The following is a 16,222-nucleotide window of genomic DNA, read 5'->3' on the forward strand; positions in this document are numbered from 1 at the left end:
TGAAGAGGAGCCAATGGGTTTAGCTGGCACAGTTGAATTCTCCTACAGCTAAGCAGGAGCAGTCGATGCCACAATGAGCCCTGTGGTCTCTCCTGTGTGAGTATGGAGACACTAGAGTATGAGGTGGAAACCCTTTGTTCTCCAGGCACAAGTGCATGAGTTACAAAGAACAGTAAAGACAAGAGGGAGTTCTTCCAGCAGGAGAGCTACACTGCTCTGCCATGCGTGGTTCTCTGGGCAGCAGATCCAAATCTGAGTAGGGAAAGATCCAGAGGAGGCATTTAGTGCCATGGTTTAGCTGATTAGAGAGTGTTGGGTGATAGGTTGGACTTGGTGATCTCAAAGGTCTTTTCCAACCCTGATCCTGTGAATTCTGATTCTAATTTGTTATTCAACATCTCTTCCTGCCTGTGCATTTCTGTCCTTAAAAAAAATCAGTTAACCCATTCCTTCAATATCTGTAGCAACAGATATGCTATTTGGGAATACTCAATCTAGCTTCAGTCTAGCTGGAGGTGTTTAAACAGTGTGTGGACCTGGTACCTAGGGACATGATGTAGTGGTGACCTTGCAGTACTGGGTTGAAGCTTAGACTGGATGATGTTGAACGCCTCTTCCAACCAAAGATATTCTGTGATTCACAGGTACCAGCAGACATCACCAAGAACAGGTTACAAGATTCAGCTGGGAGCCCAGCGAAATACAAATACAGGCTGCTATTTTAGGTTGTAATTAGTATGCAAACCAGATATTTGTACCTAAACTACATAAAGCTCAGGTTACACCTTAACAGCAGCAAGAACATGTGTCGCAACATGTTATAGATATCTGTGTTTCACTGCTCACTTAATAATAATGCTTCTTTGGTATGACCTGAATTTCCAACCCATGCAAAGTTCCCTACTCTAAAAAGCAATTGTGGGAATAGACACAAATTGACAAGAAAAGCTGCCACTCTCACTGTGCAGACCTCTGTCTATTTAATGATGATACTTAATTTTAATTGTTCAAATAGTGGGAAGTGATCACAGAATCATAGAATGTTTTGGGTTGTAAGGGACCTTTAAAGGTCATCTAGTCTGACTTCCTTTCAGTAAGCTGCAATATCTGTATATCAGATTGCTTAGTCCTGTCCAGCCTTATCTTGAATATTTCCAGAGAAGGGGAATCTGCCACCTCTCAGGGAAACCTGTGTCAGTTTTTCATCATGCTAATGGTAAAAAACTGTCTTTACAGATGTGTAGGTCACCATAGTGCTCCTACATGCCAAATGACAGCTGTTAATCCCACAGTTTACTGCAAGAATTACAAAATAGTTGTGTTAATCTTGGCACTCCATTTGGGTTGCTGATCATCCACATGACTCCATGAATATTGAGAGAATTCTCTAGTTTACATATTAGGAGAACAGGAAGAAACCTGTTGTACCACTGGCTTATGGTCAAGTAAATGTAAAAAGCTATGATTCTCAAAGGGCCAATTTCTATCTCTCTGATTCCTTAACTTGCTGAAAGGTGATACATACACTTGCGGAGTGTTGAATCATTATTTCTTTCAAATGGTAGCATTGAAGAATCATGTTTTGGTTGGAACGGTGTCCATTCATATTCTTGTCACTCCTCGAAAATTTATGAAAGCATTTGCTCCATTTCCCTAAAATAAACAATTACAGCTGCTATTCTAGTAGCAGCTTGATGCTTCTGCTTCAGTACAGCTATTTAATGTAAGAACAAGTAATTTTTCTTTCTTCTTATTTTTATTTTTTTTTTTTAATAAAACATCTCCTGATATGTTCCTGGGAACTCAAACAGCTCTCATACTGTTTAATTTGTTCCATAAGAACAATAAATAAAATGCACCCATGTATGTAGCACAGAATAGCACAACTCTACATCTTTTCTCTTACCTTTTATTACATTACCTAACTTTTCCAACTTTGTCTCTAATGAGGTCATCTGCCAGAGTTTAGATTTGATGAGCTTGTTTTATATGCTTCTGCAAAATATCCACTAATCAAATTGAAATCAAACAAAACAAATCTTCTGTCTTACCTGTATTAGTTTAAATTAGAGGTATCTGATAGATAACCAAAGCTCTTTACAGAAGAATAGCTATGAAATTCAGACTGAAAAGAAAGAAATTCAATAGCTACCCCATTTCCATTGAAAATAATGGCGTTTCGTAACTAACTCATTTACCTTGAATTCTAACTCTTCTGCAAGGAGCAATATAACAATGTAATAGCTAGTTATTAGATTAATTTCAATAGAATTTCAGGAAAAAGTAATGAAAAGCAGAGAATGTACATCCAGTAGCTACTAACTCAATATAATTTTAAGTTTTTATTCTAAAGAGTATATTTTTATAAGTATTGAGAAGCAATTTGTTCTATGGGAAAAGATAATTATATTTTTTCATGTTTGCATTAGGGACATAAATGCTTGGAATAATACTTTTATGCCTGAAGGTCTTGCAGTATACCCTCAGTTCTGGTCTGAACTGGAGGGAAAAACGTCAGAAATCCTGCCCTTATGCTCTCAAAAAATCCTCATCTGAAACACAGCAAATCAGAGATCTGAATTTCTTTATTTCTCCTACAACAGTTTAGAACATAAGTGTAGTATATATTGAGAGGCTGATTTTATAAGAAAGATGTTACGATACCACCTACAAGTAAATTGGGCTAGAATAGTAAAACATCACATGACAGAAATGAAGACTGATTCTAGGTAGAGCTATTTACTTTGTGTGGTATTCCCTAATCTCTCAAACTTGATATAGGAAATGGACAAGCATTCAAAAATCTGAACAAACAAATAAACAAAGACATCTGGTAATGTATAGATTTTGCAACCAAGTGTATTTGATTTGTCTGAGCTAGAGATAATTCTCCTCAGAGCATCATTCTAGTGCCGTGTTTTGCAGTGCTGTAGCTGGGTGTTGATAACACACTTTGGATACTGCTGAACCAGCACCCAGTCTCTGCTTTTCCAGCATTTCCCCACCCCAAGAATACTCTGAGGGGTGTCCTGGGAGGGGACACAGCCGAGCCAGCTGACCCAAACTGACCAAAAGTGTATTCCATATCATAGGATGTCAGCTCAGATATATACACTAAGTGAAAGAAGGAAGTGTGGGGATGGCGTCTGTCATCCAGAGCAACCATTATGTGTGCAGCCCTGCTTCCTGGGAGTGACAGACCACTGTGTGCTGATGGGAAGTAGAGAATAATATCTGTTTGCTTTTGTTTCCATGCGTGGTGTTTGCTTGTGCTTAGCATTATTAAATTACTTCTACCTTTTTACTGGCCCTTTGTTATATTTTTCCCTCTCCCTTGTCCATCTAAGAAGGGGAGTGATAGAGCAGTTTTGGTGGGCGTTTGGGCCCCAGCCAAGGCCAAACCATCACACTAAGTTAAAAACTGAGAGAGATTAACTGTATTAAACAGCAACGTCTTTAACTAGATTAGGTTGTTCAATAGCAACAAAGCAGACTGGAAAAGAAGTATTTTCATGTAAAATCTATCTGGGCTTCTGATTTGATTTAATATTGGCAGATTTCAATGTGAATCCAACTTAAAACACTATTATGCAACTACCCTTACCCTACCTATCAGACTTTGTGCAGCAGCTCTGCTTTTGACTTCATAGCCAATATAATTAGATACATAAACTATCAAAAAAAAAATTTTTGTAAGGGGAGAGGAAACTACTCATACTTTAGAATCAAGAGACTTTTTTGATTTGTGAACAGAATGGGGGCTGGGGAGTTTGAAGATGCTATCACATAAAAAAAAATAATAGTATTTGCTTTTTTCATTTATCAGTCACAAATAACCTGACAAGACAAATCCCTTTTGGAGTTATTTTAGAGTTAAATTCAATCTCAGTGTAATTGGGTCCTCATGTATTGCTCACTGACATGTTTCCATTGCTAGACTGTTTGCATCAGTGAACAAATTTAGGAGTGGACCCACTTTCTCCCTATTCTTCCTTTTACTTTTGATGTATCTTTATCTTTTGTCTCCTTACCCAGGTTTAGATCCCTTCCTTGTTGTGTCTCTAAATACTCTGACAGTATTTCTATAATTCTCCCAACTGACCAGAAGACTGAAAGACAATATAGGAATATATTCACTGTATATGCAGGAGACAGTAAAACTAAATATCATGAAAGGAATGAAAATTATCTAATAATTCAAAAGTGATTTATCTGAGTGCAGTCAACATGCCAAAATGAGAATGTGAGTCATTAATATGTGGAATAAAGGATTTTCAGTATTATTAAATATGATTTTAGCCATCACATTAGCTCCAAGCAGGCATCACTCATACCTTCCACAGAAAGGTTTTCCTGACAGAAAATCTCACAGGATAAAGTAGAAAGGAAACACAATTATATGATTTTTCAATTAGTATGAAATGCTAACCAAACAGTAAATGTAATACAAAAAGGAAAAACCTGCTTTAAAGTATGTTTGCAGCACTGTGGATGTTAGCAAATTTTCAACTAAAAAAAATATTAATTTGTCACAAGAAGTACACAAACTGCTTCTTTTGTGTATAAAGGAAACACAAATCACAGACTGTTGCTATGTGTGCCAGAACTGTCACTCTTACTTTCCTACAGTAGAGAGCATCTATATCCTGTTTATCAGCTTCCTTTAACCAATGTATTCAAATAAGGATGCTGAAGTATAACTAAACACCAGTGGGTATGTTTTATTAGATGAGTGAAATCTGCTGGAAGACTTTCTGTATCTTTTAATATACGACATTCAAGTCAGCAGCTTGTGAGTGCTCTATGTTTTATTGCCTCATGCTCAGGATAACTTCTTGCTGGTTTTGATACTGCTCCTTTGCTATGGTACATAATTTGCTTTAGTAATGGTTTTCATCTTATCCTCCAGATGAGCTAGGTGCAAGATGCTGTTGTAATTTGCACAATGAAAGAGAAAACTGACCTTCATCTCATTTCACAACATCACAGTGAGATGCAAAGCCTGACTGAAACACTCCTTTGAGGTCAGTAATATACATCCAGTCGAACCAAAACTGCATTCTTTGTTTTACAAAATGCTATTTTTTTTCTACATAATTGTGTATTTTAAGAGTAAACAATACAATACAGTTAGAAAAGATCTTTGCTTCTGCTACAAATTGAAGTGTGATGTTACAAGGGGGAGTTCCTACCAACAGGGAAAGTTCAGTATATGCTTCTGGTGGATAAATGAAAAATATCTGTCATGGGAGTTTAAACTCCCATTGATTAACTAGCCAAACAGAAAGGGATCTGGGGGTGCTGATTGACAGCCAACTGAACATGAGCCAGCAGTGTGCCCAGGTGGCCAAGAAGGCCAATGGTATCCTGGCCTGCATCAAGAATAGTGTGGCCAGCAGGAACAGGGAAGTCATTGTGCGCCTGTACTCAGCACTGGTTAGTCCACACCTTGAGTACTGTGTCCATTTCTGGGCCCCTCAGTTTAAGAAGGGCATTGAGACACTTGAACGTGTCCAGAGAAGGGCAATGAGGCTGGGGAGAGGCCTTGAGCACAAGCCCTATGAGGAGAGGCTGAGCGAGCTGGGATTGTTTAGTCTGGAGGAGGCTCAGGGCAGACCTTATTGCTGTCTACAACTACCTGAAGGGTGGTTGTAGCCAGGAGGGGATTCGTCTCTTCTCCCAGGCAACCAGCACCAGAACAAGAAGACACAATCTCAAGCTGCAGCAGAGAAAGTTTAGGCTCGAGGTGAGGAGAAAGTTCTTCCCAGAGAGTGTTAGGCATTGGAATGGGCTCCCCAGGGAGATGGTGGAGTCACCATCCCTGGAGGTGTTCAAGAGGGGATTGGCACTTGGTGCCAGGGTTTAGTCATGAGGTCTGTGGTGACAGGTTGGACTTGATGACCTTTGAGGTCTCTTCCAACCTTGGTGATTCTGCGATTCTGTGACTCTCTATTAAAGAATGTTGAATGTTATATTACAGGGCAGGTAACACTCAGTAACACAGAAAAATAAGAAATATAAGAGCTGAGTTTTTCATATTACCTTCAAATTATCTTCTAAACAATTTGGAATCTTTCAAATGCATCAGAACAGTTTTAGATTTCAATGCTGAAAAAAATGTGTAATGAATTATGACGATTCCAGGTCTGTCATAGCACTTGTCTGTCATAGCACTCTGGGACAAGCTAGTTTTCTTGACTACAGAAATCGTTGGACTTTCTGTTAGTAAAGCATAAAGAAAGGTGGAGGAAAATCTACATCTTTCCTGATAATTCTTGAATCTGAAAAAAAAAGTTAAAAAATTATTTACAAGAATTTACAAGAATTTACTCAGGGGTGACCTTATTACTCTCTACAACTACCTGAAGGGAGGTTGTAGACAGACGGATGTTAGTCTCTTCTCCCAGGCAGCCAGTACCAGGACAAGAGGACACAGTCTCAGGCTGCACCAGGGGAGGTTCAGGCTAGATGTTAGGAAAAAGTTCTATACAGAAAGAGTGATTGCCCATTGGAATGGGCTGCCTGGGGAGGTGGTGGAGTCACCATCATTGGAGGTTTTCAGAAGAAGACTTGATGGGGTGCTTGGTGCCGTGGGTTAGTTGTTTAGGTGGTGTTGGATTGGTTGATGGGTTGGACGCGATGATCTTGAAGGTCTCTTCCAACCTGGTCTAGTCTATGTATGTATTCTATGTAAGAAGAAATGAAGGTTGACATATTGCAAGAAAGGAATCTATAGCACCCTTATCAGAAATAGTTATTTCCTGAATTGGTTTTGGTCTTTTTTTTTCTTTTTTTTTTTTTTCCTAAAATTCTGATCTCTCTAATGAATTTAAGTTTTTCTCCACTAAATATGGCACTGATATAGGGTACTATGTAGGGATCTCTGTCCTAGTCTCATTGTCAAGTCATGACAAATTTATAGCTCAGCCAAACAGTCTTCACTTTTATTAGTTTATCCTTAAAAAGTCTTTTGGAAATGAAAACGCTGAATGTAGTCTGTGCCATTGTGTGTGTGGCTTCAGTAGAGAAAAAACATTTTGTTTACGTTAAGGGACTTACACGCTTAATATAACATCCATACAAAATTATGTATTTGTGTAGGTTTTGCTGTATTGTTAATAAGGTTTGAAGCTTCTCGCAGTATATGACTCAAAAAGGACCTGGATACTCAGTTAGGAAGTAAAGAAATTTAGTGATTTTTACCAACATTGTCTACACACCTGAATTATTTTCCTCTGTTTTGGGTTGAATTTTTATTCTTCAAGAACCATCAAATTGAAACTTGTTCTGAAATTGAAGGACTGAAAAAATCATCCAAAAAATGATATTGGGAAACACCCAGCTTTCTCATTATTGGAATTTGGCAGGTTATTTACAATCTAATATTTTTTAAAATCCATTGTTCATGTACAATATTAAGATTTATTTGTAAGGAGACAACAAGGGTGATTGTCAACAATACTTTGTTTCTGCATTTGAAAAAGAAATAGGTGCAGTTTTCTTTTAAGGTCACAGAACATAGCTGTAAAGAGGTAATATACTACCTAAGACATTATCATAAACAGATTAGCCTTCATAAGGCAATGGCGCAGGATTGTACTACAAAGGAAATCAATGTCAGTTTTGCTTTGACATCATTGCAATAAGGGATTTGCACCCATCACCTTTATTTATATCATATAACAACTTCAGCAGATTTAACCCAGTGTTTTAATAGTGGTAAGACAGGCAGAACAAATTTTCTTGGAGTGACATACACCTCTCGTACATTTACAAGAGAGATGGCTCCAGCCCTCTGATCATCTTCATGGCAATCCTCTTGTTGAAAACACACCAAAATCTCAATAATGAAGGGACATCAAAGAAATCCTGCACACAGTAACACATCCATCAAAATAATGATGATTTCACTGACTAATAGAGAACATAATTTGATATTTTGTTTTTAATACGAAGTTTACAGAATCTGAAACAGTGGCAAATCAGCCTCTGAGGAAAAAAGCAAACAAAACAAAATAACAAATGAACAGATAATGAAAAATATTACATAGTTTCAAGTTCTATTTTCAGCATATGAAAACTGGTTTTTATTTATGCAGTTTTCTAAAATAGGTGTCCATTTCAAGACAAAGTATTTTGAAAGCATGAGATGGTGTCTTAGTGCAACAAAATACTTTTCTCAGATGCATGGTCTCAAATGCAACTGCCTCCAGGCAAATTTCAAGTTATTGCATTGTTACAAAAAATAGGAGTGTCTGCAAAACATAAAATTCATATAATCTTAAGTATAACAATACTGATTAGGCCAAATGATGATGTAGCTTAAAACATGTTTAAAGAGATAAAATAATATTCATGTTTCCTAGTGGCATTAGAATAGAATAGAATAAACCAGGTTGGACGAGACCTTCAAGATCATCGTGTCCAACCTATCAACCAATCCAACCCACCTAATCAAGTAAACCATGGCACCAAGCACCCCATCAAGTCTCCTCCTGAACACCTCCAGTGATGGCGACTCCACCACCTCCCCAGGCAGCCCATTCCAATGGGCAATCACTCTCTCTGTTTAGAACTTCTTCCTAACATCCAGCCTAAGCCTCCCCTGGTGCAGCCTGAGACTGTGTCCTCTTGTTCTGGTGCTGGCTGCCTGGGAGAAGAGACCAACCTCCGCCTGACTAAAACCTCCCTTCAGGTAGTTGTAGAGAGCAATAAGGTTACTCCTGAGTCTCCTCCAGGCTAAGCAACCCCAGCTCACTCAGCCTCTCCTCATAGGACTTGTGTTCCAAACCCCTCACCAACTTTGTTGCCCTTCACTGGACACATTCCAGCAAGTCAACATCCTTCCTAAACTGCCCAGTTAAATACAGTAGAAGTAGCAAATTCAAACCAATTAAACTGATAATCACTCCTGCTTGCTACATGTGAAAAAAATTTCTTAACATTGTTTAAAATAATCTATTTTAGAGCTTAAACAAGCATTTCTTATAGTGGACTTATATTTATTTCTTGTAAAAAACTCACATGTTCCTCAGTTGGATTTGTACTCCTTGAGAAAACCACTGCATCAAAGTGGTTCTTTTAGGTAACTGAACTGCAAGAACATGGCTAAATTCTGTAATCTGTGTTGTGCTTCATTCACATCCTTGTTTCATATGCCAGGGAGATGTCCTGAAGGGACAAAAAGCCTCAAAAATGTTCTGAATCAGACAATGGGGCAGGAACCAGCAGGTCTGGTTGTTCAAGAAAATGCCCACGTTGCCCAGGCTTGTCTGAACATGCCCTGGAGTCCAAGTGGGCCAGGTGTGTGTGCCTTTGGCCACATTTGGAGAAAACTCATTCTATAGGCTAAAGTGTCAGGTTTTTACCTCTTAATCTATGTTGTCACTGGCCATCATTGTCTCGGGAAATCTATAAATACCAGCCCAAAGAGTCAGTGCCTTGCCTTGCAATTGTCCAAACTCTGGGGGAAGTAACAAGCCTCACTTGGAATCCGAGCAGTGCTTCTGTTTACCCAGACAGACTGCAAGACCCCTCGCTGTATGTGTTGTAAAGCCCAGGAACAGGCAGACATGACTTGCTGGGCGAGAGATGAACCCCAGGAGGAGCCAAGAGTCTCCAGGACAGTTTCATTTTATTGGAAGAAGCAACGAGCACCCCTGTGAAGATTGCAGCTGAAGAACCTCTCCAAATAGGCAAAGCTACAAAGCTGACAAGCCCTGCAAGCCTCATCAGCAACCTCTTTTCTACAAAGCTTTCAGCTACAATGCCTTCAGAGATAAACCCTGTATATGCTGCAGCAACAAGCTGCAGAAGCCAACAGAAAGTGAAACTGTGTTCCTGCAGCTTTCACATGGTCAGTGCCATTTTGGTTTTGTTTAAATTGCCACATGTGTTGTGTGGTACCATGATCAGTAATTATGAAATCTGGTTTTTTTATAAACATCTGTTAAAGGTCTGTTGCCCTAGAGAATTCTAGAGTTCAACACCCACCCCCACCCCCCGCCTTGTGGGCAATCTCCGGCATGTTGCCGACATTCTCTTTTTTCTTTACAGTTTAAATTGTTATTTGTTGTTGCAGGATTTTTATTATATTGTTTAAATTGTTACATATTCCTGCTGGTGAGACATCTGTTACACAACCAAATATTTAGAACCAGTAAACAGGTTTTATAAATATTTTATATGGGATTGTTTTATTAATATTTTTCTTAATCATTCAGCCTATTGAATATTAATAACCTCCACACAATGATAACAGGAGACCTGGTGCCCCAAATCCTCAGACCAAGTAAGAGGCACAATATTTTAACATCTGGTCCTTGGCCTATGAAACAGGGACATCAGCACAGTGAAATGTCTGAGGGATACTTCGACAAGGAAACAGAGATTCAGATCTACCTAAGCAGAATTAATCGGGAGATCAGTTCCTCCAATGAAGAGAAAACTCTTTTGAGGTGTTAATATACATGGTTATTTAGGACAGGAAGAGCAGTACTGTTTACTGCATGCCTGGAATCATGAAGTGCCTTGAGAGAGAGCATAACTATAGACTTGGAAAAGTACAAAATAAAAATGTTTGATCCACACAGTATTCAAGCAACACATGATTAACCTATTCCTCTCTTTTTAGAGATGCCTCATGTAGCATCTTCATGTTCATTCATAGCATTTTGAAGGGCAGTGGCAGAACAACTTATCCAGCACTTCTGAATGTAAACATAGAGAAATTTGCTATTCTGTGCAACTTCCAAACTATGCTCATGTGTACTAGACAGTCATTTCACTTTGATGTAAAATGATGTGAAGGAGTTGGAGATAACGAATGAAAATGGAACTAAAAAGTCATCATTTTGTCATTTGGATCCAATGGTTTCATTATAAAATCTTTTAAACTTTTTTGACAATGCTTGTTATTTTCAAAAGATGCTGTAGCATCTAAATGCTACAGTCAGTTTAGGGCTCTGCTGTGCCTTATGAAAATGCTGAGTATGTGGCTCTTGTACCACTTCAAGTTTTGAGTAGCTTTTTTCCTGCAAATACAGAAATCATACAGTTCAAGAGTATTGTGTATAGATGACAAAGGCAGACTTCTAGAACTGCTGAATTCGATTCTGTAGTTGTAATTATCAAGTGACATGATGATGGGGATGTGTGTCACATGCCTTAATTATCTTTCTATCCTTAACAAAAATGGCATAGTTAATCACCACACTTAATTTCTACAAATCATGTCAAAGCTCAAGAGCCTCAGAAGTTTGCTGCTATCATTCAGCTAATCATCTGCATCTTCAGAAATGTACAGACCCTCTTCAGGAACTGCAGTTTTCAAGAGTCAGCCTGAGTGAAGCCATTAACATACTTCCAGAATGCATCCTCCTAGTGATGATCTGCCAGTGGTGTCAGAGAATAGAAAGATAGGCCAGATGAGTCGCAGCACTCTCGAGCCAGTACCTGGAGCAGAAGATCCCCATAGTTCCACAGAAGGGAACCTCCTTTTTCAGTGACACATTCTGAAGCAAATACACAGGTCAATGGATGCTGTGAGCTGCTTGCAAAAAACTGTATTGCCCCAGAGTAGAGCACAGAAATTTAGCAGGATAAGTAGAGTTTAAGCAGCAGGGAAGTGCTGGAGCTATTTGCATGCTTCTGGTATTCCCACAGCTTCAGAGAGCTTCTCTCAGGCTGTATTCATTACCATCTGAGAAATTACATGCCCAGGTTGTGTATCCTTTATACTTCTAAGGGAAGAGAAACAGTAGGGAAAGCTCAAATACAATTCCCCTCCTCTATGCATTTATCTTGTTGTATGGTGACATGTTGATGTTCTCTTTATTTCAGGGAATCTCCTGCATGCTCTGACTAAACCACCAGGTTTGTGTATCTTATTTAAATTGTTGGCTGTGATTCTACTGTTTCTGGAAAACAAGGGCAAAATATGAGATTGGGGAGTCTACTGCTTAACAGAGAATTTTAAAATGGTAGTACTGCAAACTTAATTAGGTAATTAGTATCATTGAGCTGAGTTCACTTTCATTTGTGCAACTACCTTTTTCTTTTTTTTTCTTTTTTTTTTCCTTTTTAATATCACTTTGAATTCCTTTGTGTAGGCTACCTATACATCATGGACATTGGTGGGCCTGAAGCACATTGTAGGTTTTTGTTATCAACAGCATTGAATTTACAGCTGCAAATCTGTTGTTCTTAATTTTAAGCAACTGAATTTGCAGTTCTATCACACAGCAGAGTATTTTACTATTTTTTCCTTGTTTTTAAGAAACATATGCTAAAGAGGCAAAAAAGAATTCTAAACTACGAAATCCATTTTTTCGTATATAAGGAGGATGGATCTCCACAACCCTTCGAGTCATCTACCAAACCCTGCTACTTTTAACTAAAGGAATAGACATTTGTGTATAATAATAGCTACTGTAGTATGTACAGACAAGAGATTTAGATAAATTATTACTTCCTCAAATTGTGGAGTTTCCCTAAGAAATGGGTAGAAAAGAAGAAAAGCACTAGACCAAAACAATCTTCCCTATTCTCATTGTGATGGATGGCAAAGAGAGTTTCTCTATAGATGTCATTCAGGAATTCAGATGTCATTTTATTCAGAAGAAATAAAAAAAGGATGATTTTAGCCTAAACTGTTAAATATTGGCTAAGTTGATGCTAGCTGAAAATAAATCTTTATATATAGGTTTTGATTTTTAGGTTGCCTTAACTATGAATGACACCAGTTTTCACAAGTGCACAAGATTTACATAATGAAAGTTTATGTAATGTCACCTCAGGACTCCATGAACCCTATCTCTTACAATGATCAAGCAGCAGTAAGACTTTTGTCTACTGAGAGTTGCAATAGACACTTCTAACCTTTGGTCTGTAGTGTGTAAGGGTAAATCGAAGTGAAAGATGCTGTTCAAATCAGAGAAAAAAGGGGGGAAATACCCAATTTGTTCTGAGTGTTATCTCAATACACTTCAAAGGCTCCTTATTTTCATGAACCTAGTATACAGTTGCCTACACAGTCATGGATTTGTTTGTTTACCATAGCTGTACACATGGGAATAAGAAAATTTTAAAGCCTTATTGTTAAAATTATAGAATGAGTTCTCTGTGAGCAAAAGGCAATCTTGAAAATCAGTTGTTCTTGTAATAAGCCATTTAAAAAAAGGACAAATCTACGAGGTCTCTTGAAACATTAAAAGGAAAATGTTTATCCTTATGCTTGCACATGGAACAGAGAAAACGAGTTCTGATGGCTTTTGTAAGCAGTAAATAAAACTGATTGCGTATTTTCACCACTCTAAAGCTTTTGTTAGGAGTAAGTAGCTAGAAACTTCATAAGGAGTTTTACTTAGAATGATTGAGTTGCTATAAATGAGACTGCATGGTATGCTCTACCTCAAGAGATCTCTTAAGGTAACTGAGTCATATTGGTGGGGAGAAAAGTGAAGAAGTCTTAAAGTACATTAATAAGAAAGTTTATTAGTGCACAGCTGTTGGAATGACAGTAAGGGAAATAACTTCAAGACTGGAAGAGGAAGCTTTTTGCTGAAAGCTTGCAAATAGGATTTTCTCATCTGGCTGAAGCCTAGCTGGGCAGTAGGTACCTCAGCCTGGATGCTAGCTTTGCTGCTCTTTACTACAGCATGAACACACCACATGCTGATCTGCCTTGATACACTACAGAACTTGTTAAATATTGAACACTCTGGCAGCAAAGCCACTTGGTCTCCAGCTTGTGAAAAAGCATGGCTGTGGACACACACTGGCACAGATCCCCCTTGGCTCCTTTTCATAGCCAGGGATGCAATCCTGAGCCATCAGAATCACAGTGATTTGCACATCGATGTTACTGCACAACTTCAGATGCGTTTTCCACAATCTACCATTATTAAAACATGGGAGTAAGGTCAAAGTGTGTCCCTTTACCATTGAATAATTCCTAGAAAACAAAAATTACCTGCAATTTCTATTGCTATAAATAGTCATTCTGTTTTGCTTTGCTGCAATCCATAGACTACACAGGCACTAAACAAGTGTCCACTGTCACTAAATAGAGCAGCAAAACATTTATGATTGACTTTGGAAGCTGACAAAAAAGCCCAGGTACAGTTATTGCAGTGGTTAAAGCAGCTACTTGGATTTTTAGTCTTCTATTTTTTTCTAAACTATTTAAGTATGGACTATTGTATTTGACTCACAATCTGGCTTGACCTTTGGATTCAAGGTCATCTACCTTGTCAAGATGGAAGAACTTCAACTCCACTGCTAACTTCTGGAAAAAACCAACAACCTGGACACTTTACCATCCTGAAGCTGTGAATAAGGCAAGCAGTCATCAGCATGAGATGCCCTTGCCTTCATGGAGATCATCTCTTTGTGGGTGTGGATTCTGAAGGTGAATGAAAGTACCAAGGGAAAGTGTGGTGCTCAATAAGGGAAGCTCATGTCTTGACTGACATTCCTGCTTGAGAAAAAGGATATAGACGATCAATTGTAGAGAAAGTTAATGTTAGGGAAAGTCAAAGAATCTCAGGATAGAACCAGAGACTGAAATACAGGGTGGTTAGAAAAAGGGTAGTAACAGTATTGTTAAAATTCAGTGTAATTCCCTTAGATGGAGTTTGAATCTTTGTAAGTGGGAATATCTTTCTCAATCTATTCTGTGTTTCCATGACAGAATGAGCAGTGGGATGCCTAAGCCTTATTGCTGCTAATTGATATAGCTCCATGGAGAGAAGCATAATTTTGACAATATCTGTTGGGCCATGAGACAGTGAAAATCCCCTTTTCCCCATTCCACAGAATCAGTCAGCACCTCCCCTGAGGCAATCTCCTTCCTCAGCAGTACAGTTCCTCTGCTTATTCTTTTCATCTTATATTTGCTAACTTTGCTTGAGACTGGTGCAAAGGAGATTATGAGGAGTAGCTAACAGGCAGAACAACAGAGGCAAGCTTTGTCAAAATACACATTTTCAAAGTCAGTGTGACTGCTTTACTTCTAAATACCTCTTAAGCATTTTGTATAGATACCTGCACAAAACAATTGTTCATTATAGGTTTATAATCATAATATTATTAAAGACTGTCTTCCTTTCTCAGTCAAAATTCTGAGTTTCAAAGGAATTCTTCTAGAATGAAATGTGCTATGTTTTGCTTTTATTGTCAAATAATGAAGGCAACAAAATAGAGGAAACCCATAATGCAACGTTACACAAAAAGGGCACAGACCTTAAGGGGCACAAACAGGAAAAAAATAATAAACCTTGTGTCATGCTGTTGTAGCTGTTTCACCTCTTACTAATCTTCACAGTCTATATAATCTTGGAAAGTGCCAGATGTTTAGGAGAAGCTGTCCCACGCTCCCAAGCTTTGAAAGTAGACGCAAGATTTATTAGTGCTGTATAAATGTGGTTTCGGTCCTGACTTTTACACTTAAAAACTAGGTGGAACATGTAACATATCCTGTTGTCAGAGAGCCCATTTACTTTGCTCTCCTCCTCCTCATTTGTAGATCTTAGGTGTTACTGGACAACTACAGTAACTATAGAACAATAACAGAACATGCAGTCAAAACTACAGTATTTGCTTAGTTACTGACAAGCACATAAGAGGGTTTTCTCCTAGTAACAACTTTTGCCAAAAAGACCTCGCAATACACATATTAGGAGCTAAGCAAAACTATCTTTTTGTGTATGAATATGTACTAACACTTGGGATTCCTGCCTGCTCAGAGACTGTTAGTGCACAAAATTATATATTTTTTTCCAAGTGCATGGTTCCAAGTATCAGAACAGGGATAAAAACTGCCCATGCGTAATTTCCAATCTTTCATAGCTCAGTGGTGCTGTAAAGTGCTGCCATTCATTTTAATTCAGTGAGTAGAAGTTTTGTTGTGTTTAGTACCAAGGGAATTGCATGTACTGTTAGAAAGCCTCTGATATCTGTCAGAGACAGAGACAATTTGCTGCATTTCAATCTTTCATAAAAGAAGGACTAAGGACCCTCATATTCAGCAAAGCTGTCAGAGGCCTCAAAACGGGATAAAACAGTATAGCTTTTGCAAAGACAGGAAGTCCTCTCTCTCCTTCTTTATTTACTTCCCCATCAAGTTGTGAGGGGAACTAGTATAGGTAGAAAGAGAAAATACGTCTTGATGTATTTGTACTTTATACTGCCTTGTCATCATTGACCTAAAGGGGTAATTTCA

At 38.3% G+C, this 16,222-nt stretch overlaps 1 protein-coding gene across 1 annotated transcript in view; it reads right to left on the reverse strand.

Moving 5' to 3' along the window:
* GPC6 (glypican 6) overlaps positions 1 to 16,222 on the reverse strand; it is an 816,126-nt gene that overhangs the window by 191,776 nt on the left and 608,128 nt on the right. The gene's annotated exons all lie outside the window — the stretch shown is intronic.

This window comes from Dryobates pubescens, chromosome 7 (genome assembly GCF_014839835.1).
Source record: "Dryobates pubescens isolate bDryPub1 chromosome 7, bDryPub1.pri, whole genome shotgun sequence".
NCBI lineage: Eukaryota > Metazoa > Chordata > Aves > Piciformes > Picidae > Dryobates > Dryobates pubescens.